At 38.3% G+C, this 25,767-nt stretch overlaps 1 protein-coding gene across 1 annotated transcript in view; it reads left to right on the forward strand.

Moving 5' to 3' along the window:
• Cntnap2 (contactin associated protein 2) overlaps positions 1-25,767 on the forward strand; it is a 2,139,844-nt gene that overhangs the window by 1,612,378 nt on the left and 501,699 nt on the right. The window lies entirely within an intron of this gene.

Consider the following 25,767-nt stretch of genomic DNA (forward strand, 5'->3'; position numbering starts at 1 on the left):
GTGGTGGAGGTGGTGGCGGCGGTGGGAGAGGTGGTGGTGGTGGTGGTTTGGATAGTTGATTTTCTGTTGTAGTCTGTTGGGGAAAGGGCTGGGTTTTTCAAAGAAGTAATTTCAGCAGAATTATGGCATTCTGACTATGTATTAACTTAGACTACAAATCAATTTTTCTCACCATTAGCCTGTATGAATATCTTTTGCAGAGAAAGAATATTACACCCCAGTAATAGCAATAGAACACAAAATTGCCTTAGATCTTATTAGAGGAGTTTTATAAGCTTTTAATCATGATGAATTGCTATTATTTGCATTAGAGAAGGCATGTGAAAGCAATTAATTAAATAAAATCCTACAAGAGAGGGAAAGACTTGAACTAAGTCTGTGTAAGTGATGTGTTATATCCCACGCCTGAGAAATTCACCAGGCATAAGTTATATAGACTACTTTTCCTATTTTTTACTATTATCTTAATGGAAATGTTAGCTTCTGCTTCATGGTCCAGTGTTCTGGTACCTATCAATGACAGTAAGTCCATCTGCTCTTCTTGTCCTTTACTGCTCATCTGGTGCCTACATCAAGGCATTGGTTTCCACCAAAGCCATTACAGTATGCTGGCCGGCCGACCACAGCTAGAACCTCAGATTTCCTTTCTTCTTGACTCTCCCACATTCTTTTTTTGCCTATTTGTTCATCCACTCTTCTGGTAGAGCAGAGAGTTCCAACTCCTTGCAGAACCCAATTGGCTTGATTTTGTGATTGTAGAATTAGACTGCTTACTTTCTTCTATGGAACAAAGTAAATGCTCTACAGGGCTGAGCAAAGGAAGGAGTAAGCTTTATAGATAACAAAGAACTGACTAAGACAGAAACAAAAGAACAGAAAGGAGTGGGTCATTTGAAGTCACTTTCCTTGTATAGGCAGTGGCAGAGAGACAGAGCTACAAAAATAATATGAGATTAGTTCAGGTTGCTTCTTGGAAAGATTAAAGCATCTGAGGATTACAGCAAAGTTAACTTCACGGTCATGCCTGGAGCCTTCTGGGAAAACCTGGCTGGCTCACACTCTTCTCAGGGTCAGATAACAGCTTAGTTCTGGTTTGGCGACCAGTGGCTCCATTTTGAGTTTTGGTTTACCCTGTTGGAGCACTTATGAAACTAATCCAAAACAATGGTCTCTCTACCTTCTTATTTAACTTCACTCATCAGTTGGTTTCTGTGGTGTTGCTCTCCAAGCCACTCAGGCATCCCCATCAGCTCTTCCCTTCCTTGAGACTATGTGAACCCTGACAGAGCCTTTCAGAGATTTATTCCACAAAACTGTCACAGCCTAGTGCCTGCCAAGTTGCATGGCTGCCTACATCTTTCTCTTCCAAGTTGCAGGGCCCTCCTGCAATTCTGATTTCTTGCTTGGATCAGAGAAAATGCTCCGGGATGTGTGTTTCTGTTTGTTTTATTTTCCTATGTGTTTTAAGTTTCTCATTCACAGTAAGTGAAATGGTTTTAGAACCATCCAGAGCCCCCACAGGAAAAGAGCATGAATAAAAATTAAAGCTTCTACCATTAATTTATAACTATCAAAGAAAAGCCTTTGTTGTGTATTTTACAAGGTCTTGGGTCTTTTCTAGGAGAAAGAACATACAACTAATTTATTTATAAAACATAACTTTTCAACTGGTCCTTCTACATCACCTAAACCACACAAACTTTTACCATCTTTGATTGTATGGAGAAATTGAAAAAGTTGCTCACACTATGTGTCCCATGTTTTTCAAACTGTAAAACATGACTTTATCATCTTTGGAGCTTCCTTATCTCAGATAGAATGGGTCTTCATAGGCCCATTTCCCCACATATTTGAACATTACATGCAACTTTGTGATTTTTATAGTCATCACTTGATTATACTTAGGAAACTTTCAAGTGACAGCTGTAGGAATACTACTTCTTAAATCATCCAGTGACCCACCCAATCTGAGACCTTCAACTGGTCTCCACCTTAGACTTGAAAATTAGAGGGAGGGAGGGAGAGAGAGAGAGAGAGAGAGAGAGAGAGAGAGAGAGAGAGAGAGAGAGAGAGAGAGAGTCTGATGGAAGAGCCTCTCTGCCCTGTGTCTTCCCTTCTCTCTACATCTTGCCATCTTGCTCTGACTCTCTGTCCTGTGTAACTTTAATTTTTTCAAAACATTTTTAATGATGGCTTTAAAATTCTTTAACTACCCTTTTAGCCCATCACCCACCAGAGGTAGTGGGAAAGAAAGGATATGGGAGAAATGAACCTGTTTAGAAAGGTTCTTTAGAGCAACTCCTTCTGCATTGTCTGGCAATCAGCAGTTCAGTTCACAGGTTAGCAGGCAGCAGTAGTTCAATCCACTTGCAAACATTCACAGATAACACCAGCAGTCCAGTTCTGTAGTGTTGGGATAGCAAACTCAAATTAGCAGCAATGGTACTACATAGCAGAGAGAGCCAGGCCCCAGCCTCTGCTCAAGTCAGTCATAGGGACCAGTAGGAAAGCCAGGACAAGTTCTCAGCTTTGCCTTGAGGTCTCAGGGAAGAGAAGATCATCAAATATGTAAGACCCACAAGCGTTGCACAGCTAGCTCTATCATCAAGCCTAGCCCAGACTCAGTCACTATCAGTCAAGTCCTGTTTATGCCCTCCAAACGTTGTGTATCCTCCAAAGGTCTTGCCTCGGTACATGTCTTGCCTCAACATGAGTGTCTGTCTCAGCTGATATCACTCTGCCAATCAGTGAGTCTTTGGAAGTAGCAAGAAACTGCAGCACACTACCAGAAGTTTTTCTGGTGCATTTCTCTCTCTGGAGGCCTGACAAATACAGCTCAACTATGCAGTGTAAGGCAGACCAATACATGTGTGTTGATAGCAAAGAATCTTTCATCACATGTCCTTTCACATGCTTGCTTTAGCAGAGCATCCTTTCACCTGTGTCTGCTTTAGGAATACTCCTCCATGTGTTTGGCCTAACAAAACACCATTCAACCAACTTTCCAAAGAACCCTTAAGTTTCCTCTTCAGTCCTGTTCTTGATTGACACACTTTTTCAATGTCATTTCTCCATCTTTATTCACCAGTAAACTAAATAGTTGTAATTGAAAAGTTTTAGAGTCCTATTTATTTCATACCTGTAAGAAACAGTACCATTGAAAAGTAATTTTTATAAATAACTCATTAATATATTCTTTCTCCTAGAAAAGACCCAGGACCCTTTAAATAGATACAAAGGCTTTTCCCTGTTAGTTATAGGTTAGTGGTAGAAGATTTAATTTTTATTCTCATGTAGCAACTGAACTTTGGTCATTGATTCTGTGTCTAACCTCTCACTCATTACTTTTAACCCTTATGGGACAAGTCTTTAAAGTAATATAAAAGGTAAGAAGAAAAGTTGAAGCTGGCAGAAGGATGTAATGGGCACTGTTGTGGAGCTGGTTAAGGGTTTCCATTTTAGACACTAATTTAAGGGTTGCACACATTTCTATTTCCAACACTGAATTTTTCTCATCATGGCATATTCACAGTTACTATTTCCAAAAAAGTTAGTAATACTGGCCAGCTATCTCCTGCATGCCTTTTTCAATGGGGCATGATGTTTTAACACAAATTTCAAGGTTTTTTTCCTCTCTTCATATTTTCCATTTTCCTCTTGCTTAGTGTAATGTGCAGTTGTTTTATTTTTAACTATTGAGAATAGAATCTCAAGAATGGAGAAATGGCTCAGTGCTTTAGAGCACTCATTCTTTCAGAACATCCAGCCTTGATTTCTAACACCCACATGGCAGCTCATAGATATTTGTGAATACAAATAGAGCTAATGCCCTCTTCTGATCTGTGAAGGCAATAAGAGCACATATGATGTGTGTGTGTGTGTGTGTGTGTGTGTGTGTATAACATAGAAAATAAAATTTATAATTTAAAAATCTAAAAAAATTAAAGAATAGAATCTCTAACAAATGTGTTTTGTTTTGCTTTGAAAACAGTCAAAACATAGTGAAAAATGATGAAAATATCAATGAGTGAAGGTACAGGCTCTGATATGTTCATACAATAGAAAGATATTCAGTAAGAAAGCAGAACTAAATGACATTACATCTATAGTATGTAAGATGAACTCAATAACAAACTACAACAATAACAAACATTGTGCTAAGTCAAAAAATACAGGCACACACAGTTGTATATATGACCCTTGCACATGAAATGACTAAGGAGCGGAAAGAAGATGGATATTGCCTGGGGCTGAGAGCACAGTACCAGTGCCCTACTGGGTTATTAACTACAAAAAGGACAGCATACTTCTGGCCTGCTTATTGATCTGTATCAATAGTCTATATCAACCTTCCTTTAATATAGTTCCACAAGTTGTGGTGATGACCAATCATAAAATTATTTTCATTGTTATTTCATAACTGCAATTTTGCTACTGTTGTGAATCATAATGTAAATATCTGATATACAAGATATCTAATATGCAATCCCTGTGAAAGGGTTGTCTGACCACCAGAGGTCATGACCCATAGGTTGAGAACCACCAATTTATGCACTATGTACACAAGAATAATATCATTTGTGGACTCTGTTCCCTCTTCTAAAAAAAAAAAAAATGAGTTGAACCATGCAGAATATCTGTCCTCTTTTCTTTTTTTCTCTATCCATTCACACTCAGCATGTTCTGAGATTCATTAATACATGAATTATTTCTTTTCCTTATTCATTTAAATTCCCTTTTATGAGTGTGCCTTACTTCATTACAGCAGACATTAAAACTATTTCCAGTTTAATGATTTTATGGATAAAGCCACTAAGAAAAATGTTATAAACATCTTATTGAGAATAAAGACATTTTTTTTCTTGACTATATACCCACAAGGGGAGTATTGGGCTTCAGCGATTATCTATGATTAGCTGTGATAGATATCACTGACAGTTTTGTGGGAATTGATCAACTTAAGTTTCTATCAGCAAGGAATGAGAATATCTTCCACTTATACACCTTCATCAACATTCATTGACAGATAGTATTTTATTGAAACAACAAAGTGTAATGGTATTTAATTTTCATCATAACTTGTATTTTTCTAGTGAATTAAGTATCTTCTTTTTCTTTCTTAAATTTGGTTTTTTACATTTTTTTTAAAAATAGAATTACATCACTTCCCCTTCCTTCAGACCCAATGGACCACAAGGAATTTGGGGTAATAGAAATGTTTAAAATCCTATAAACTCTCTAAGAATTAAACATGTTACATATGGCACAGTAGCCTTCAGAAATGAAGTTTCAAGAGGCAGGGAAAGTTATGTGTCCCTCATGCTGCATCTCTTAAAGAGAGGAGCAGTGAAGAAGCATTTCAGGGTGCTGAAACAGAACCCCCTCCTTCCTCTTGTTAGAAGGAAAGTTCACATGGAGTAAGCATCCTCTGATCTGCTTTCTCAGGATGTTCAGGCAGGTATGACATTCTACAGTGTCATATTTGAGGGTAATGTATTTTGAACCGCATGAATAATATGTGTTTTCTGTATTGTGGAAAGGATTATATGAGATAGTGTTTGAATGATGCCTGAAGCAAAGCAAAGCTGAGTGTTTGGAAAGACTTGATAACTATTAATGAGGAAAAGGGACTATTTTATCTTTAAATCAAGGAACATGGCAAGTGAATTCTTGTTCTTCTACGACTCACACAGATGTATTTAATTTGGTTTTCCCAAGGCCAATTGTCCTTACTGATCATTCGGTGGTAGCTGGAGTTGCTTTTGTGTTTATGTATTCCTTGAAAGGAACTTACTCTGTGTTTATTCAGTTTTATAGTAATCTTTATAGGGTTTATTTTCCCTCTCTTAAAAACTCAAATTTATCCCTGTGTTCTTACCAGACACTTTTGCAGATTTAGAGACTAATTCACTCAAGTTTAATGTGTTAAAGTTGGCTGATCATTATTACCCACTTGCTAATCTTTTTTTGTTTCTTTGAGAGAAGAGGGGAAGATGGCTTTAAATTATTTTAAAATCATTTTGATTTCACCCTACACAGAATTAGGTAATATGTATTAAATCCTTTTGAGAATATACAACATGAAGCAGTTTTCTTTCACATCTGATGGTGACAGGCCATAATACTGCCAAGTAAATTCTTACACATTGAAGCTCTGGGGTTGTTTCGACATCATATTCAATATTGCTTTTGCCAACCTCTTCTGACAGGGCTCTATCAAGACATTAGTTAATATCCTGCCAATTGCATTTAGGAGGGGTGCTCCCTCTGGAGCTGGCTCCATTCCTGCCTTCACTGCAACACATGTCTATCAGTTTATTGCTATTCAGAGTTGTTGAAGAGCCCCTTTCTCCCATCCTCAGTAAGCTGGGAAACAGCAATTTCACAGTCCTTAGCAGTTCACCCTAACACAATGTGTGGAGACTTCTCTGTGTGGTAATTTTTAGGTGCTTTCAACTTGCAAAGTGGCAAATTGGTACATATGAGGATTTCTAACAGCTTCTTTTCCAGTCTGAATGTCATTCCTGGGATTGTGACTCTATGTAAAATAATAAGACAGCCTTGGCTAAAAAAATTACAATCCTCCTCTGATTGGGAAGGAGTTATTTCTGTGGGGCTAGATCTAAGATGCAGGGTCAGTCATATGGCAACTCTTACCAAGAGCAACAAGAAGTTGTCAGCAAGTATGTGCCGTGAATCTGCCAGGTGCCAATCAGATATCACAAACTTGCCTTCCGGGTTTGATTATAGCTTACTAATGCTAGAGAAAGATGGGAGTTGTGTTTTTTTTAATATGTGTTCGTCCAAAGGTCAAAACAATTTTAAACAAGGGCAGGCATGGCACTGCAATAAAAATGCAGCAATCTAGTTGTGCAGTAAGTCCGTGAAGGGGCTGAGAGAAGTGTCATGTTTGCCTGTCTGGAAAGGGCACTTTAATCAAAAGACTGAGAGCAAGAGGAGCTTTGAATTTGTTGTCCTATTTCTTCTGCATCTGCATGAAATGGTGTCTTTGAAACTATATATTATTGAGATGAGTGATGCTGGAGAGAAACGCATGTTCTGAAGTAAACAGGAGGATTTAGGAGCATATAAAATGCCTTGCCCACTTTCACAGTCTCTGTGGGCCTCATTCGTAAGAAATGTGTGGAAATGGTGTTGGGAGGTGGGGGAGGGTCTTCTACCACTACACAGAAATCTTTCATCTTTCTTTACCTGTGTGTTTTCTTAGGTGGGTAATGATAGTCAGAAGAAAGGCCAGTGCCCGCTGTTCAACCACAGCTTGAAAAATGAGGTTTAAACATATAAAAAGTACTGCTGATGACATCCCACTCTGCTATTCCTCACCTAAATGGGATAAACACCTTCCTCTCCTGCAGCTACAGTGCTCATTCTGGCCCTCTCAGCTGGTCAGAGGAGGGATTTCTTTAGAAATGGTACAGGCATTAGATGGACATCACACTTTTCTCTGGGGCTCTGTTCAACAATGCCAAGCATACAAGTTCCATGAAAAGAAAAATGCTTGGAACTGGCAACAGAAATAATAGACAAGGTTTTGTGCATGCCAATTCTCAGGCAAAGTTTCTTACATGTAGCAAGGTGGGTGTGTTTACTTCAGTAACTGAGCCAAAATTAAAATAAATAAATAAACATATATATATGTATATATATATATATATATATATATATATATATAATACATATATATATATATATATATATATATATATATATATATATATATATTAGTTACCATGTTTAGATAGAAAAACTGTGATTCTTGCCGGGTAGTGGTGGCACACGCCTTTAATCCCAGCACTTGAGAGGCAGAGGCAGGTGGATTTCTGAGTTCGAGGCCAGCCTGGTCTACAGAGTGAGTTCCAGGATAGCCAAGGCTACACAGAGAAACCCTGTCTTGAAAAACAAAAAAGAAAAAAAAAGAAAAAAAAAAGAAAAAGAAAAACTGTGATTCTTAAGCTTTAAGCTCAGTTGGAGTGAGTTTGAGATAGCCAAGGAGATGTGTTGAATAAACAGTTGAAACTGTCTGTATAATTGAAGAGAGAGATGGATTGTTACTTTCAATACTAAGGTTCAAAATCAAGGTCATATACACAGATACAATCTCTTTATCACTATGATATATCCCAGCTAGAGAACTTGATTAAATATGTAAATGAGAACCAGTGCCTATTGAATAACTAGGGGTAAAATACACTACTACACAGAAAAGGTAGAGTGGAGGAGATAGGGAGATGGAGAGAGGAGGAGAAGGAAAGAAAGGGGAAAATGGAGAGCAGAAGTGGGGGGAGAAGGAGAGACGGGAAGAGTAGGAGAGGGGGAGAAGAGACAGACAGACAGACAGACAGACAGACAGACAGACAGACACTTTGGATAATACAACTTTGAATCAAGTTAATGATTATTAAGATGTCAAGGGGGTTAGAAATAGCCATCAGAGAAGAGAGCAGAATCTGGATAAGGGTGTTAGGGCACAAGTCAAGTAGGCATGGTATGACGATCATCTTGAAATCAGAGCCACTGTGTTTATGCACACAGGAGAGCCTAACAAGATCAGCCCAATTAAAATTGAAGGGGGAGATTATAGAAGGGGGAGATGACATGAGTTTCAAGTTACTCACTCACTCCTGCCCCACCCACTGCACATAAGCAAACTCTAGCTGCAAGTGGTCTTGGGGAATTTGAAGTACATGTAAGGTAGAAAGAGGCCCTAATCGCTTTCATCTACAGAATGCTGCTATCCACATTCAGCATGGATCCTCCTTCCTCAGTCAAGCCTATCTGGAAAAAGGCACACTGACTCACCTGAGGGGATTTCTCCAAGGATAACAGTCCTATCATGTTAGCTATCAAGATCAATACAGTGCCTTCACTTACATTGTTAGGTGCAAAAGACTGGAGCTTAGATGGAAGGTAGGGTGTAGGCAAAGGGACTTTGTGCGAAGCAAAGCCCTGGAACTGGGTTCACATAGCCAATAATAGAGACAGTCAGATGCCTCATAGTGAAAAACAAGCTATAGGAAATCACAAATAGAAAGCAAAATGGCTCCCACTCTATGCACTCAAGAAAAGAGCTGGTGCTTCATCAAGTGACAGTGGTACAGGAAGACAAGGGCTTGTTTTTATCAGCATCAATGTTTGTGTTACAGGAGCCCTCTCTGTTCATGAGATTCAGAAAAAGCTTGGATGGGAAAGTGTTTGCAGGGATAAGTAGTGGCTTCTCTGTGGAAGGAAGGAAGAACAAGGCGGTTTGCTGATGATAAGAGGGAAAGGTAGGGAGAAGTTGCTATAATGTGTCAAATGTGAAAAAAGTAGGGATATTTCCTCCAGAGAGAAGATGCCTAGCACTGGTTTATGTCCAGAGTTGGAGTGCAATGACTTTCTGAGGGCCTCTAAGACTTTTGTCACTCCCCTCACAGAATCTGTAGGCATTATGCTCTGCTGTAGACAATGTTGCCAATGTAACCCAATCAAGCAGAAGCTAGTGAAGGCCACATCTGTGTCAAGCCTCTGACTGTTATCAAAATGCTGAGGGCCAGATCCTGGAATCTAGAATCCCCTAACACTCATACTCTCACACTAAAGAGACAAAATAATAAGGGAAAGGAGCCAACTTTATGAAGTCATGTAAAGATAGTAGAACAAAAAGATCCAGTAGCATCTCTCTTCACATGCCTCAGTGTCCATTTCTGGTTCTCATACTAGGCTTAGAGCACCTCTCACACATGCCTCAGTGTTAGTTTCTGGTCCTCATACTACGTTAATGTTGAAATAAAGTGCCAGAGGTATGTATAACTAAGCAGCCCTGGTCAAGATGTGATCCTGCCCACTACCATGGTCCCAGTGCCAGTGTCTCCCTCAAGGTCCTCTGAGAAGTTGTCAGAACTGTGTGCAGTTCCTTTCAGGGTCAGAAGCTCCCCTCTGGCTAGCACCAGGCTGTAGCCTCTCCCTTCTTTCTCCTTGTGCGAGATTCCTCGGGAAATTCTAACTCCTTGTGTTATGTTTGTCTTCATAAACAAAAGTATCTCTTTCTAATATCTTCATTTGTACCAGGATATTTACATGATGAGGAGCCACTTTAAGAGATTATTGCCACTCCCTTTTATGTGGTCCATACTCCTTACGTCCACACTGACAAAAGCAAAAATACAAACAAAAAAACAACAAACAAACAAACAAACCCTTCATAGCTCAGACTTGTTTGTAACAATATCCTAACCTTAAAATACTCAGTGAATAGAGGATATAACCCGAAAGCCAATGTCTCCCAAATGAATTTTCTTAAAAATGAAAAGTTTAATATATTAACAATTTCTATCAACAATTATATTTGACAATCTCTGTCTTTTTATTTGTTCAAACTGAGATTTATCTGTCTTGGTAAATCTAACAGACTGCACACAATTTTAAATTTACTTCTTGTTTCAGAAAAATGTCTCTCCTCAGGTCATGATTCTGAACATTGATGTAACTGCACAGCATGACAGGAAGAGCAGGTGTATAATATTGTGTTGTACTGCCCTAGACTGTAGGCTAGCCCATAGTCTCCCAGAATATGGAATGCTTGGGAAACTTCTCAGATAAGACCCTTTTCTCTGCAAACCAATTAGTCTCATCAACTCTTGTAAGCAGATCATGCCCAATTCAACTCCACCCTACTTTGTCAAGTCAATCTGCACAACACATCTTAGAAGTAACTGTCAATCTAAGTCTCTGATAAGCCTTTAAGTCAGCAAAGACACCACTAGTGTATTAGTAAGGGTTCTCTAAAGAAGCAGAACTGAACCTCTATGCCCCAGTGTAGGGGAATGCCAGGGCCAGGAAACAGGAGAGGGTGGGGTGGTGAGCAGGGGGAGGGGGGAGGGAATAGGGGTTTGTTTAGTTTTTCTTTTCTTTTCTCTTCTTTCCTTTCCTTTCCTTTTTTTTGAGGAGAACCTGGGAAAGGAGATATTGTAAAGAAAACATCTAATAAAAAATAATAATTATGCAGAAAAAAAGAAGCAAAACTGATAGAATTTTTTAAAAGCATATCCCCAGATAGATAGATAGATAGATAGATAGATAGATAGATAGATAGATAGATAGATACATACATACATACATACATACATACATACATGCATGCATACATGCATAGACTAGAGTGATTTATAGGCTATCTACCAATGGAACATCCAAGAATTCAGTAGTCGTTCAGTGAGGCTGAATACCTCAGCTGATCTTCAGTATATGCTGGAATCCTAAAACATCAGGCTCAAATGCCAGTAAAGAAATGAACATACCACTGAAAGCCAGAGCAAGTAAACAATGGGAAAGGCCTTCTTTCTTCCATGTCATTTATTTAGGCTGCCAACAGAAGGTGTGGCTCAGATTGCAGGTGAATCTTCCTACCTCAAAAGATCCAGATTAAAGATGGATCTTCCTACTTCAAATGATTTAAGGAAAATCCCTCACAGATATGCACAGCCACTTGGGTTTTAGTTAATTCTAGATATAGTTAAGTTGACAACCAAACATAGCCATCACAAGTAAATTATTAAGATTTCTGGAAGGCCAGATTTAAAATTTGATTCTTGCTGGGCAGTGGTGGCGCACGCCTTTAATCCCAGCACTTGGGAGGCAGAGGAAGGCAGATTTCTGAGTTCGAGGCCAGCCTGGTGTATAGAGTGAGTTCCAGGACAGCCAGAGCTACACAGAGAAACCCTATCTCAAACTACCCCCTCCAAAAAAAATTTTGATTCTTAATGCTAAGAAAAGAATAAAGAGCATCATATAAAATCAAGATACTCAAAAGTACAAATGAGGCCTCTGCTAGTAGATGAAATCTGATGAAGCAGAGATCAGTTGTAAACATTGCAAATCTATGCTCAGAGGTGACTACCCAAGGACCATAATTGCTGTACGTTTTATAAAGAAGAAAACTCAGTATTTCTTGCATTACCTGAGGCCTGGTAGAACCAATGAGCATTCTTCAAATTGCATCATGTAAAATCAACTCACAAAGGATATACCAAGAAATGGCAAAGTAAGTAGCACACTAGAACCACATATAGCAGGATCCAGACTGCATTTGTGACTCTTTTCTCTCTCCTTTATTTTTTAAGGGTGGGGGTCTAGATAGAAAAAAGGAAAAAAATAAATTCACATATTTGAAAATGTTTATTGAACACCTACTGTGAGTAGTTTAACACTAGTATTTATCAGTAACAAAACCAAAATCCTGACTCTAAGAGATGTTATACTCTATTCTAAGAGAGAAGAGAGGAAACAGGACCATAAACTGAAATGTAAATTGAACAGAAATAAATGCAAATAAAGGGAATAGGGTGGGGAAGAAAGGGATGGGACTGTGTTATTTTAAGTATGTAACTTTTCCTAGGGAGCCATGACCAAGCACCAATCATCCCAGACAAGAAACCAATGGCAGTCCAAAACCACCCATCTGAGTCTTGCTTGGTAAAGGAATGAGACAACTGGAGCTGCTTAGAGAAGTATGAGTGAGAACTAAGAGCTGCTGTAGGAAAGCAGAGATAACTCAAAGGCAACAATGTCACCAAAATCCCACCTCAGCACAGGTGGTGACTCAGGAGAGCTGCATCTCTGGACCAATTCGAATGCCCTGTTTCTCTTTGTATAACTTTATGGAGGGTGATCCCTTCAGAACCTTTCAAGCTTCATTTACTTCCTGGACCTTGTATATCTCCTCTACTGTTTGTTCTTACCACACCCTCCAGAAGATAGTGTTTCAAGTTATAGGAAATAACTACACGTGAGCTGTTAGGAGTAAAAAAGGGGACATTTGAGCAATATCCTGGGGAAAAGAGTGAAGATCCTTGTGTAATATTAACAGAAAAAGATCCCAGTCAGAAAACCGGAGCTCCTGACAAGCCATGAGCTGGGAATATACTTAGGGGTTGAGGTATGTCTATAGGCAAAGTGACTGGGTTAACCTGAGCAAGTCTGCTGAAATAAGAAAGAAGCCAGGTCAGCAATAATAAGGTCGTTCTTGATTGCTTACAAAAATATGAAGCAATGGATCTGTTTATACCAAAGATGAATAATTAATGAAAATCAGAGAGGAAATTGATTTAGGTAAGTTTAGGGTTTTACTCCCTCATAAGCATCTTGATATAATTAATCATCTGAATGTCTGGTAATTTGACGCATTCTCTACAGCCAGTCTGAAATCAGTTGCTTAACAAAAATATGACTAATTGACAGAATGTAAAGGGCTTTGAAGGATCTCAATACCAGCAGGTCAATCCACAGGCTAATACAGCAAGTTTTAGTTGAATCCATATGGAGAAGATTTCATTCCACGCTTTAGTGTTGATTCCTTTTGTTATAAAGTCAAAGGAGTAAAGTTTGGTTATTTTGCTGTTTAAGTAAGTGTTCATTTTTGCCCACTTGAAAAAAAAACAGCCACTTATAATTACTAGTGAACTTTGTGTCATTTTCCTGCCCTTCTGTGAGATTAGAAGGCTTTGAGTTTGTACCACTTTTATCAACTGCTTGTATTGTTGAAAGAGACATTAGCATCTTAGTTTTCTAGGAGAAAGACCAAGTAATGGATGAATAATGTGTGACTCTGCCAATTTGCTATGTCATGAATAATGAAAGGTTTCTGCCCAACCAGAGCTGTAGGCTTAACCCATGACCTTGCGTTCCATGCAACAAAAGCAGTGTCTTGCTCTGATTTGAAAAACTGGATGCATTTTTCTGATAATAACAATACTGTCTTGAGAGCAGCAGTCTGCTAAAGGTCAAGGTCAAAGCTATTCTAGGGTTTTCAGGGTTTGTTTTATTATTATTATTTGTTAAAAGAGTAAGAAAGAAGGAAGTGGGGGAACTGTTCAAATGCATCAGATTAAAAGCTCAGCTTTCCTTCTCAGCCTTTTTGAGACTCTGCACTCAGGTCTTCATTGGGACATGTTCCAAATACCAGTTTCTGCTGGAGACTTCTGAGACAGAGCTTGTGTAAGGTTTACTCACACTTCAGTGAATGGAGGAAGGAGAATAAAAGTCTTGATGATCGGTATGGATTAGTACTCTGGTGATAGCTATGGATTAGTATTGGTCTCATTATCACAGATTTGATCTTTTCTGCTCTTTATTAACTTCTGTTAATAAAGAAGAAAGTTCAGTTAAGAACTAAAAATATGTGTAAGAGCTAACAATCTTGCCAAATGCACATCTCTGCTCTGGACATTATTGGGTTCACCTCCATAGACCTGGGCACCTCCTCTGTCTTGATTATTCCCATTTGCTTGCTTATGACTTTATTCTATGACCTCATTGGCTGATGCCATGCAAGAAGAGCTACAGTAGGCAAGTAGGCCTGTAGATGACCCATCATCTTACTTGGCTACAATGGTTGTACTGTAGAAAGGCTTGGCCCCAGAGGGTTTGTTCCAGGATTGCTTTGTGCTACTGCTGTGCCTTCTCATTTTTGTCATTCCCATATCCCTCATCTACCTGGCTTGGTGTGAGTGGACAATGGGAGACCCTCACTGCCTTTAGCCTGGTGTGATTACGTTTTGGGTGCTAGCCCAGTCTGTTGGGCAAGTTTCCTGCAGATCAATGTCAAGATGGATGTTATTTAGATGCAGTAATTATCTTAATGGAATTTCTGATTTGATTTAAGTAGCTTTAGGAAGTTAGTTTGATTTAAATAATTTTGGGAAGTTAGAGTAGTTGATAGAAATGTTAGAATCAAGAATAGAATGTTCTCCTTCCTCATACAACAACATCGTTGAGAGAAGGAGTACAGTGAGCTTTCATGCCTTACATGCACCTAATCATAGTAGCAAGAAAATTAGGCCTGAGACAAGATCAAAAGAAAGATTTATTCTAGGTTGGGCCTGAATTTCTTGATCTTGTAACCTAGGGATGTGGTAACAGGTTTTCAGTGTGCACCTTGTAAAAGGTTATAAATAAAGACTAAATAATTCTATTATGAGTATAAGAACAGAGAACAGATAATTATCTACTTTAGTTGATCAATACTTCAAAGTAAGATGTAAGAGTGATGACCTTTTCCTTAGTAAATACAGATTCTGCCAGTGAAGCATAAGGAAAAAGTTACTATTGTAGACAATCTATGACAAGAGAGTTGCTTTGGGGTTGCTATGATCTTGTGGAGAAAAACATAGACGAGAAATCTTTAGTTAGGTGTAAGTTTCAAAAGAAATACACAATCAATAATTATGTCATAATTTCCTTTTGGGAAATGATTTTAATCTCTTTTTGAATATTATTTTTATTGTGATTTTTTTTTTAGAAAATATGTAACTTGTGGCTATAAGGTAGTTTTATTCTTACATAGAAAACTTTGTTTTATGGGGTACAAAAGGGTTAAGAGAAAATGTAAACTTGTTGGAGCCTGCTTTGCTTCATCCACTCAGAGTGTGTGTGTGTGTGCCTGTGACTGTGTGTGTATGTGACTGTGTGTGTGTGTGTGTCTGTGTGTGTGATTTTACCTCCTTTCTTTTCTCTAGTCACTGGCTGCTACAGACAACAACCCCTGTCAGTTACTATCTGAACCAACCCAATCAGCCTTCATAGTTGTGAGCCCTTTTGGCTGCCATTAGCAAATACCCCAATTGCCATCTCCATACTTGCTGCCTTCCTTGAATTAACCTTGTAGTGTTGAAGCTGGCCTTTGACATCTCATGAAACTGATTAACTTCTCATATGAACTTCCCTTCTGAGTTGTCTGCAGATCCTCAAATTCATTTTTTCTTTCCTTTTTAAAGGAGTCATCACTCATTTGCTCACTGTGAGTGTGTTGGTGTACTCTGGGAGCTTGAGGTAGACAAGCATGATTTATCAGAGGAAAATGGACACAGTAAAACTAATGGCCTGTGACCTTGAGTTTTTGTAAAAAGTGACTGTATTTGCTTTGAAACATGGATTTATGTTTCAGCTAGTAATACACTACCATCTTGAGAGTACCAGGTTTGATAAAGCCATATGATCATATGTTATACAATATGGTAACACCGCAAGTTCTGTACAGACTGTAACTCACTACATAGGCATGGGTGCAAAGCAGCATTGGGAATGGAACTGAACACAGGTTTCAGAGATGAGAGGTATGCACTTTCTACAGATCACATTGCCTTGAGTCTTTTTCACTTGAGAGATGCCTGTTTTTAAGTCTTTCTACTATGTCTGTATTCATACTATCCTCTTTCACAAATGTTCCTTTTTATTCTTGGGCTTCTGTTACCAACATGGTAGCTGAATATTGCATGAAAACATTGATCTCTGATCTACATTTCCTTAATGCTGGTTAGAGGGCCTCTCGATTGGTCTGCTGTTGGGATAGCAGGCCTGTCAGCTGTTTGTTGTGTAGAACTGTCTTTCAAATTGCGGGGTATGAAGCATCCCCACAATAGGACAATAAACACCAGTACACCTTATAAAAGTTTTCAGATTGTACCTGAGGAAGTAGAACCATACCCCACTGAGGCCCACTGACACCTCTATTTTACCTTCTATAAAATATTGCTGAATAGTTTACCTCAGATCAATACCCTCCTTTGGAACTACTTTGAAAATATTCCTACTTGACTAACCTGGAACTCAAGAAGGTACAGCTAGTTGATCTGCCTAGTCCAAGTTCTGCTATAGGATGGTCACCTGTCTCGTGTGTGTAGCATGACACTCTGAGTTTTTATTACCACTTTCATAGAAAGGTCTCTCTTTTTCCATTCTCTTTTCCTTTGTGATACCTCCTATACCTCCACACAGCCTAAGCTTTTCACCAGCTTTAAAACCCACAGTAGGACCTCAACATACTACTGTGATAAGTATCTTAGTTAGGGTTTTTGCTGCTGTGGTAAAACACCACGACCATGACCAAAAGAAATTTGGGAGGAAAGGGTTTGTATCACCTTATAGCTTATAAGTTCATCACTGAGGGAAGCCAGGGCAAGAACACAAGGCAGGAACCTGGAAGCAGGAACTGGAGCAGAAACCATAGAGAAATGCTGTTTGCTGATGTATTCCACATGGCTTGCTCTGTCTGCTTTCTTGGAGCAACCAGGACCAGCTCAGAGGGGACACTGTGCAGAATGAGCTGGGCTCTCATACATCAATCTTCAATCAAGAAAATGCCCCCCAGGTTTGCCCAAGACCAATCTGCTGGGGGCATCTTCTCAACTGAGGTTTCCCTCTTCCAAAATAAATGTAGCTTAGGTCAAGTTGATAAGAAAACTAGCCAACACAGAAGAATTAAGGATATAGTAAATCCTAACTCCACAAATGTTTAAATGTTTTCTTGAACGAAAACATTTAAAGCCCTCTAACTCTGTAATTGATCTTGTAAGAAAGACCTTTAAAACAAAACGAGATCAGGAACAAAAGCAAGGAGTAAAGCCCAATGCGACTTCTGAAGCCCTATCACCTGTATCATTCGGCTTACAGCTTGAATAGGGACCAATAGTCCTTGCCAAATGATAAAATGTGTTGAAAATCCTGGATAGGAAAGGAGAATCCAAGGCAATAGACTCTCAGCAGTAGATAAAAGGATGAAAAACTGAAAACTAGAAACTCACTTCTGAAAAGATGACAGCATAGGAATTTGATGATCTGAACTTTAGCTCAAAGGGAGAAAGAAAGAAATGATCCCTTTGAACAACAGAAGTGGCTACATGCACAAGTCCTGTCCATTCACTTCCCCATAAAAGACACGGAAGTGGAAAGAGGACTATTTGGGGAAAGATGGGTGAGCAAGAGTGAGAAGAAAGTAAGGTGGTTGGCTATGATCACAATAAACTTTATGCATGTATAAAATTGTCAGAAACCAAAATATTACTAAAAGCAAGATCTGGCTCATGTTTATAACTTAATGTCACCCTCTTTGGATGCTGCAAAATATCCAAACTGAAAATATGTGTTAAAGAGGTCAGAGGTTGGAAATATTCTCAGGCATCTGATAAAAGCAAATGCAAAATATCCTGGAGGCTCATCCCTGCACCAGGGACTCCACAACTTCAAAGAATTACACAGATGAATCTCCAAGGAACAAGATTAGAGAGACACTAATCATGATATATTTGAGGAAACTAGATACCATAATTCTGAATTAACAGAAAGAGCCAATAGTAATTTTAGCCCCGCAAATATTTCAGATATTAAAATTATTGCACCAAATTTCTTTTAGAAAGAGGAAAGTGAATGTGATTGAAACTGAAAGTTTATGGTAGAGATAAATAACGGCTGTCACCTATCCAAAGCAGGAATAGAGCAAGGGAGCAGGCATCTAGAGAGGTCCCAGCAATCAACCTCAGGCACTCAAATAAGAAGGAGTAATGAGTAACCAGCACATGAGATTGGCACCATCTGACACATCTCTTATCGGAGTTATGGATGAAAATGTATGACAAAGATGTGGCTTGGTGTTAGGACCCATGGAAGAAAACTCAAAAGAACTAAAGAAAATATGCAAATGCAAATTTAGGTGATGGAGCCACCTAAAAGGATTCCCCTAATATTTAAAAAACTGTTATAAAGAAAATAACCATAAAGTACACTATAAAGTACACTTCCCAGAAACCATAGATAGATGATAGATAGATAGTTAGATAGATAGATAGACAGATAGATAGACAGATAGATTATAAAGAAGATCTAAAGATGTTCTTAGAAAATAAAGTATTTTCAGAAACACTATTCATAATAACCAAGATTTGAAATCAAAAAGTGTTTGCCAATAGATGAATGAATGGAGAAAATGTGAAATGTAGATGTCACAGAATACTATGAAACCTTTCAAATTAAGAATATTATATCTTTACAGAAACAGGTATGGACCTAAGGGTATTATGTTTAGTGAAACAAGCCAGACATTGAAAGGCAATCACACCACACAATCAAACTTATAAAAATGTTGCACTCATGGAAGTGGAGAGTTGAACAAATGACCACAGGATAGAATAGTTGGGATAGTGGGGGAAGAAGGTTGTTTAATGATACAGAAAGTTAGATAAGAAAAAAGCAATCAAGAGACCTACTGTACAATTCAGAAAATAACAGAATGTTATATTTGGAAAATCACTGAAAACATGTAAATATGTTAAGATTGTAGAGTAATACACATGTTAATTAGGTCAATTTAGCCATACCACATGACTACATGTTCTAAGATATTATGTTGCATGTGACAGAAGTATAAAACTTCTACTTGTAACGTGAAAGTTAAAATAATTTTAGCCGGGCAGTGGTGGCACACGCTTTTAATCCCAGCACTTGGGAGGCAGAGGCAGGCAGATTTCTGAGTTCGAGGTCAGCCTGGTCTACAGAGTGAGTCTAGGACAGCCAGGGCTACACAGAGAAACCTTGTCTCAAAAAACCAAAAAAATAAAAAAATAATAATAATTTTAAAGGCAGATTAGACAAGCTATCACTTATTCTTTTAGGCCAGTATCAGCTTGATACAAAAAAATATGATGACAGCAACACAAAGGAAAGTGTAGATCAATGACATTCATGTATGTAGTAAGAATATCCATAGACCAAGTAACAAGTTTCTCCCTCTCTCTTTATCTCTCTCCATATGTATATTATGTGTGTCAAACATGACATCATAATTTCTGGCATTAACAGAAGAAAAATCTGTAAATGCTACAGTGTGAACAAAGTTAACAAGTGCTGACATATCACTAAACAAAATCACTAACTGTTCATAATTTTAAAAATCTTCACAAATGGTAGGTAGACACAGCTCCCTTAGACACAAACATGAACTGTTTTAATTGGCAGCAACACCACAATGTAAACATTCACAAGATTTATCTTAAGATTTGGAAGTACAAAAACCCTCCAGAACTGTTAGGTTAGCATTGAATAGTAGGTCATAGCCACTACATTAAGACATGAAGAATATGAAAGAATAGAAGCTGGAAACAATGATATAGACTAGCATTCACAACACTAAATGGAAGCAAGGGGTTGACTTTATATATTTAATTGCACATAGCCAGAAGTTCCAACTACAATAAGGAAAAAGAGGCCACGAATTTGAGAGGAAGTGAGGGAACTGGAGGGTCATTGGAGGAGCTAAAGGGAAGAAAGGAAAGGGAAGAAATGATATAATTATATTTTAACTAAAATTTTTAAAGATTTTAATAATATTTATAGAATAATCAATCTTCCAACAGTTTCAATGTAAAATAAAATAGCACATTGTATTTAAAATGAGAAAAGAATTAAGAGGAGCAAAAAGAACCAAAGAAATACCAGCCTGCAGTTCCATCCCTCCTGTGGTAAACTGATGCCAAAGTTTGTTCCCAGAGCTTCTGAAACCAACCAAGCTCTTGAGAAGCCATGGTACCAGTGACCTTAGTTAAAAACCAAAGCTAAACTCACTTGGAGTGACTTGGCCCATTCTGCTCTCTTTAAGCCTGCTCAGAATTATGAACTCCTATCAAATCTGTCACTTGATTCCATTCCAATTAATCCAATTCATTTGAATAGGACCAAATGATTGAATCCAACTACATTAAATTTTGCTCAGTGAAATTGGTCTTTGATTGAAATCTATTAAGTTCAATTCAATAAAATAAATTTAAATATTATGCAGTAAAATTAATTCTTAATTAATTAACATTTCAGTTCAGGTCCAATCTGAACTTCCATTCTATAGTTCTATATTTGGCCCTGATTCAAATCAATAAGATAAAGCAAAATCCAATGTGATTCTGAAAGATACAACCTTAAGCTAATCAACTTCATTCATTTCTAGTCATCTGTAATCAAATGAGTTTAGTGACATTCAATCACAGTGAGATAAAATGTTCACCTTTAATGATCAAATTGAATGTTTATATCAGAACTTTAAAATGAAGCATTTTCCACAATGGTTTGTAGTATGAACTCTGCAGAACATTTCTGGATTCATTCTTTTGTTTGGTCTTTATCTGAACATAAAGTGGCATAGAATTAGATGATTGGAAAATAAAGGAGAATATTATTGTACAGCTTAATACATTGATTTCTCAAAAAATTACAGGGAACTTGAAATGATAAGCTGCTGTATCTAATAAAATACCAAGATGTGTAACAGCTCTCATTTTACTTTTATAGTCTTTAGTTTAACCAGTAAAATACATCTATTTTAATGTAAAATCATTATTATGTAATTGAAAAGTAAAAAGATAATAACTATAGTATACTGAAAATATGAATTAAATGAAGGTGCTACTGCAATAAATGCCATGACTATCTCTTCATATCTGTCTTCTGCCATCCCCTTCTTCCATGATATATTTTGGGAAAACATGACAAAAAACATCGACACCAACCAACCATTGTCTATAGTCTGTAAATGCATGCACTGACATGAGTCTTCTCTCTTAGATATTTAGCAAGGAAAAGCTGACTTATACAATGTCTTAACCAGAAGACAAGTGAAGACTGTGGTAGTGAAAGTATCTGTTTCTTTACATACTAGCCCAAGTGTCCAGGGACTGAAATCATTAGTGTACTTTGTCCACATCAACACGTGCCAGACTTGTCTGGTAAGAAGAGCTCCCACAGGTAGTCAGTGACAGTGTCAGTATTTTCCTTTGAGCTTCTTTTCATAGCCTTATCTAGGGAATCTAGATTGTTTACTGGACACTCTAGGATAGCAGGGAAACTTGAAACCCTTGCCTACATTTCTTTGTTCTCTCCAGCAGTATTGGGAGAAGGGAGGTCCTGTAACCAGATGTGATCACTCCATGTGTTCACTGCCTAGTCTTCTTGCTTCTTTGGCTCCATGGCCCAGTTTTTGAAAGTGGGTATATAGTGAAAGAAATAAATTCCACATGCCCAAGAAGATGGCCTGACTAAACTAGAAAACTCTAGAATTGGTGATGAGTTCTCACATTTCCCATTTCTGGTGTCAGGAGTCATTTCACCTTTAGTTCAGAGCCCTGAATTTCTTTGAGCATGCACATTTCAAACAGGAGCAAAAGAGAACTCTAGTCCATTCTTGGAAACTATAGCTGCCAGATTATCTGAAGAAGAATCTGGTTGCTAACTTGGCCTCAAAACTTTCACCTTGCTCCCCAGTAGGAAAGTTTGTTACTCAAGCTCTTCCATCTTTCTTCTTCTCTAGGTTATAGCTTAGAGGGAAGGCTCTCCCTGACAACATGATGTTCTATATTCGCAATGTATCAGTTCAAGGGTCTTTAATTAATTAGCATATCATTTGTAACTCGATTGCTGTGATGAGAGAGGAGTGCCCAGTGCTATTCATTGAGGAAGTAGGACAGGAAGGATTAGGCAATGCAGTGGTACAAATGGAATGGAGGGTATGAGAGCAGGATTAAAACCTGAATTACTAATCAAGATCATGCCTGAGATGACAGACTAGTTAGTTAATGCATTTTTCCTCCTCAGCCTTGACCACTGTGTTGTTTATGTGTGTCTACCCCATTACATCATGTGAAATTTGAATATATATGATAAAAAATACTTTAAAATGGGGGCAATAGAGATTAAATCCTGCCATGTAAGTAGAGGACTTGAACCTTTCCTGTATTCCCAAATAGATTGTCTGTAAAGGAGATGCCAGCTGAGGGTTCTAAATACCACAATGGTTTGGGGCTATTTGAGACTGTTCAGTTTTCTCTTGCTAAAAAGTCTCCTGTGAATCTATAAAAGATAAGTTGGCAATAGTTAAACATTTTCATTTGGGGCTTTATGAAGCCCTGGAGTATTGTTTTCAGTATCTTCTAGAAGTAGATGAATGGAACTCATTAGATGTCCCAGTCACAAAGCTGAGTCTTGTTTGGGCCGTGCCTGCATCCTAGTTAAGCAGCCTATTAAGCTACAGTACAGCCCAGTTCTCTAGTCTATGGAGCACATTCTGGAAAACCCATATATGGGCTACATATTTTTTAGAGTTCTCCACACATTTGATCTAGCACTTCTGAAACAATTTGTTATTAACAAGACCTGTATTCTTAAAAAACAAGCACCCTCCTTTCTCTCCATTTCTAGCTTCACCTCATAAGAAACCCTTTGCTATGGCACAATTTGAAGTGGAAGTGCACCCAAACAGAAGACTTACTGGACTTCATTCCATCCATGTTTGGCTGATGCCTCACATTAGCCATCTAGTGTTTGGTTGACCTAGAATGTGGCCCCTGCTGGTTACAGTGACTCACCTAAACAACACAGTTAACTAGAATCTTCATAGAATCTTCATAGTCTAAGGTTAGAGTTTCTAAACTCTTGGGTAATTAATGTCTTTTATTACCACTTCATATTCTTGTCTTTGTAAAAAGTCTTTTCAATTGCTTTTAACTGTTTTCCCCCAAAGCCAGTTAACAGGTAAATAATGTTTTGTACAATATATATGTATATATATAGCATCTCATTAGCATAGCATTGGAATGAGGCAATTCTTTGCTCAAAGAAAACTGTACCACTCTTCTCTTGCTGAATATAAAACATATACAAAATTAATAATTTATTTTTGTTATACTGATTTAACCAAATTAGCCAGTATGAATAACAAAGTGTACAATTTCCTTTTTGCCCAGAAATGTGTTTGTCTTATTCGTGTTTCATTTGCTGGTTTGCTCGTGCCAAAAGGAAAGCAGCTAAGTGTGCTTGTGCTGGACTTGATTTATTCTGCTAGGGAGAGAACACAAACTTTGCATTTCCCTAACCTGAAGCATTATTTATGCAGACAACAGTATTGTGGTTTGAGCAAAGTTGGAGACAGGAAGAGAGGCTTGATAGTCAGGTCCTCTCCTGCTCTCCCCTGATCAATGGCATGTAACTGCTTTAGACTGAACAAAGAAAATGGCACTTTAGAACTCCTCCGTGTATTCTAGTGTCTGGTAATAGTCTTGCCCTGCAGTCAAATGGCGGGGGAAGGGGGAGGCTCTTCTTCCTTGTAAAACTGGTATATGTGGGGCAAGGGATGTTCAGTTGCTAAAGTGCAAATGCAAATTTGATCTCCCGATTGAATTTCAGCTAAGAGAAAACAAGTTAGGCAGGATAGTAATCCCAATGCTAGGAAGTTGGGGGCCTCGGGATGTTCGCATAGCTTCTATGATGAGTTCAGGATAGTGATTGGCCTTGATTATGCAAAACAAGATGTGGACACCTAAGGAATAACACCAAATGTTGACTTTAGGCACATCTTCAGGCACATAAAATCCACATCTACCTACAGAAACACACACACACACACACACACACACACACACACACACACACACACACACGTATACACACGTACACGTACAAAACTGATACAGAGCTCGGCTCTCATGCAGACCTTCCAGTTCTTGCTGTGCATCTAATCAACCCTGACAATGAAACTTTCTTTCCTCAGCATCTAGGCAGTCCCTACAGATGCTGCCAGGGATCAGCTGGCTCTCTTCTTCCATTCTCACAGTCTCCTTCCCCTTCCAATGTTGAGACTGAATATTATCTTGTTCCTTTTCTTGCCATTATTCTGATTTTCACAAAGAATATTGAGCCATAGACAGCTCTGGGGTTGTGTTAGCTCCTACCTCTGTCTGAAATTATAAGAAGAACATGGTGAGGAGCTGTTTCTATTAGCCACTGGAAAGAGCACGCATGAGGCTCGAGGCCTGAGGTACAGATTCTTCTGCTGAGCATTTTGGCGTGGATTGAATAAGATGTTTCCTTCCCATTGGTCCACCACTCTCATTCTATTTGTGTCTAGCTTATCCCTGCCATCATTCAGAAAGTATTACATCTTCTAGTTTCCAATGACACCAACAAAAATTTACTGGTGGAGAAACTATTTATCATTACTTAGCTAAAAGGTGAAATGCTCAAACTGGATTTGGTAGCTAAAGAGGCAATGCTTCTATATTGATAAGGTTAAGTCTGGCACATGTGTCTTTTACAAGATCAGCCCCACACCACCTGCCTTTACATATTTTCTGCCCTTGATACAAAACCACAGCTCTCATCTAAAAGGGGGTAAAATATAGTTTATTCTGGAGACATTGTGGTGACCATGACTTGGGAATGCAGTTTTATGAAGTTTTTGTAGTTTTACAGAATCAAAGCAAATTTAAAACGGTGGTACATCAGAGGTGTGCGTTGATGGGCATGTCAGAGAGGCAGGTATGTCAAGATGAGGGGAGCTTTCCTGTAGGCCCATGATGCTCTCTGATAATATTCTTATCTTCTGGATTGATAGAAGCTAGTTGCTTTTAAATCAATAGATTCTAAAAGGTTTTTTTTCTTTTGTCACAAGATTTTAGTTCCAGTACAGAGGTGAGCAAGTTATGGCTGTTCCAGAGGGTCAGAACTTGACCTAATATAAAGTAATTAGCCTGCAACATTCCAACCTCCCAATAGTACTGAAATTCTCATAAGCCCATCAATCTCTACAGACAGATGCCTTCAGGAGTTCTTATGTAACAGCCAGATTCAGGTTCTTTTCAGAGTTTTCCTTTCCTCTGTAACACAGCCTGAGACAAACTGACCTCAACTTTTCTTGGGATGGCAAATATTATATAGTTCCTATAAACAAAACTTTGCAAGGCATTTTTTAAATTGTGGGTGTTATGAAAAGAAAACAATAGTGTATTGTGGGTCATGGCTTTGACATTGGGAAACATCAAAAGTCAGGAACTTTTCCCCTGCCCTGACAGAAAGAGAAGAGACCTTGAAGCAAAAGAATCATCTCAGAGAGCTGGCATCTTTCTCCCTTTTAAATACAGTTTAAATCTCTTTCTACCTACCAAATCTGGTGCAGGTTCTTAT

This window comes from Mastomys coucha, unplaced genomic scaffold (assembly GCF_008632895.1).
Source record: "Mastomys coucha isolate ucsf_1 unplaced genomic scaffold, UCSF_Mcou_1 pScaffold20, whole genome shotgun sequence".
Lineage (NCBI taxonomy): Eukaryota > Metazoa > Chordata > Mammalia > Rodentia > Muridae > Mastomys > Mastomys coucha.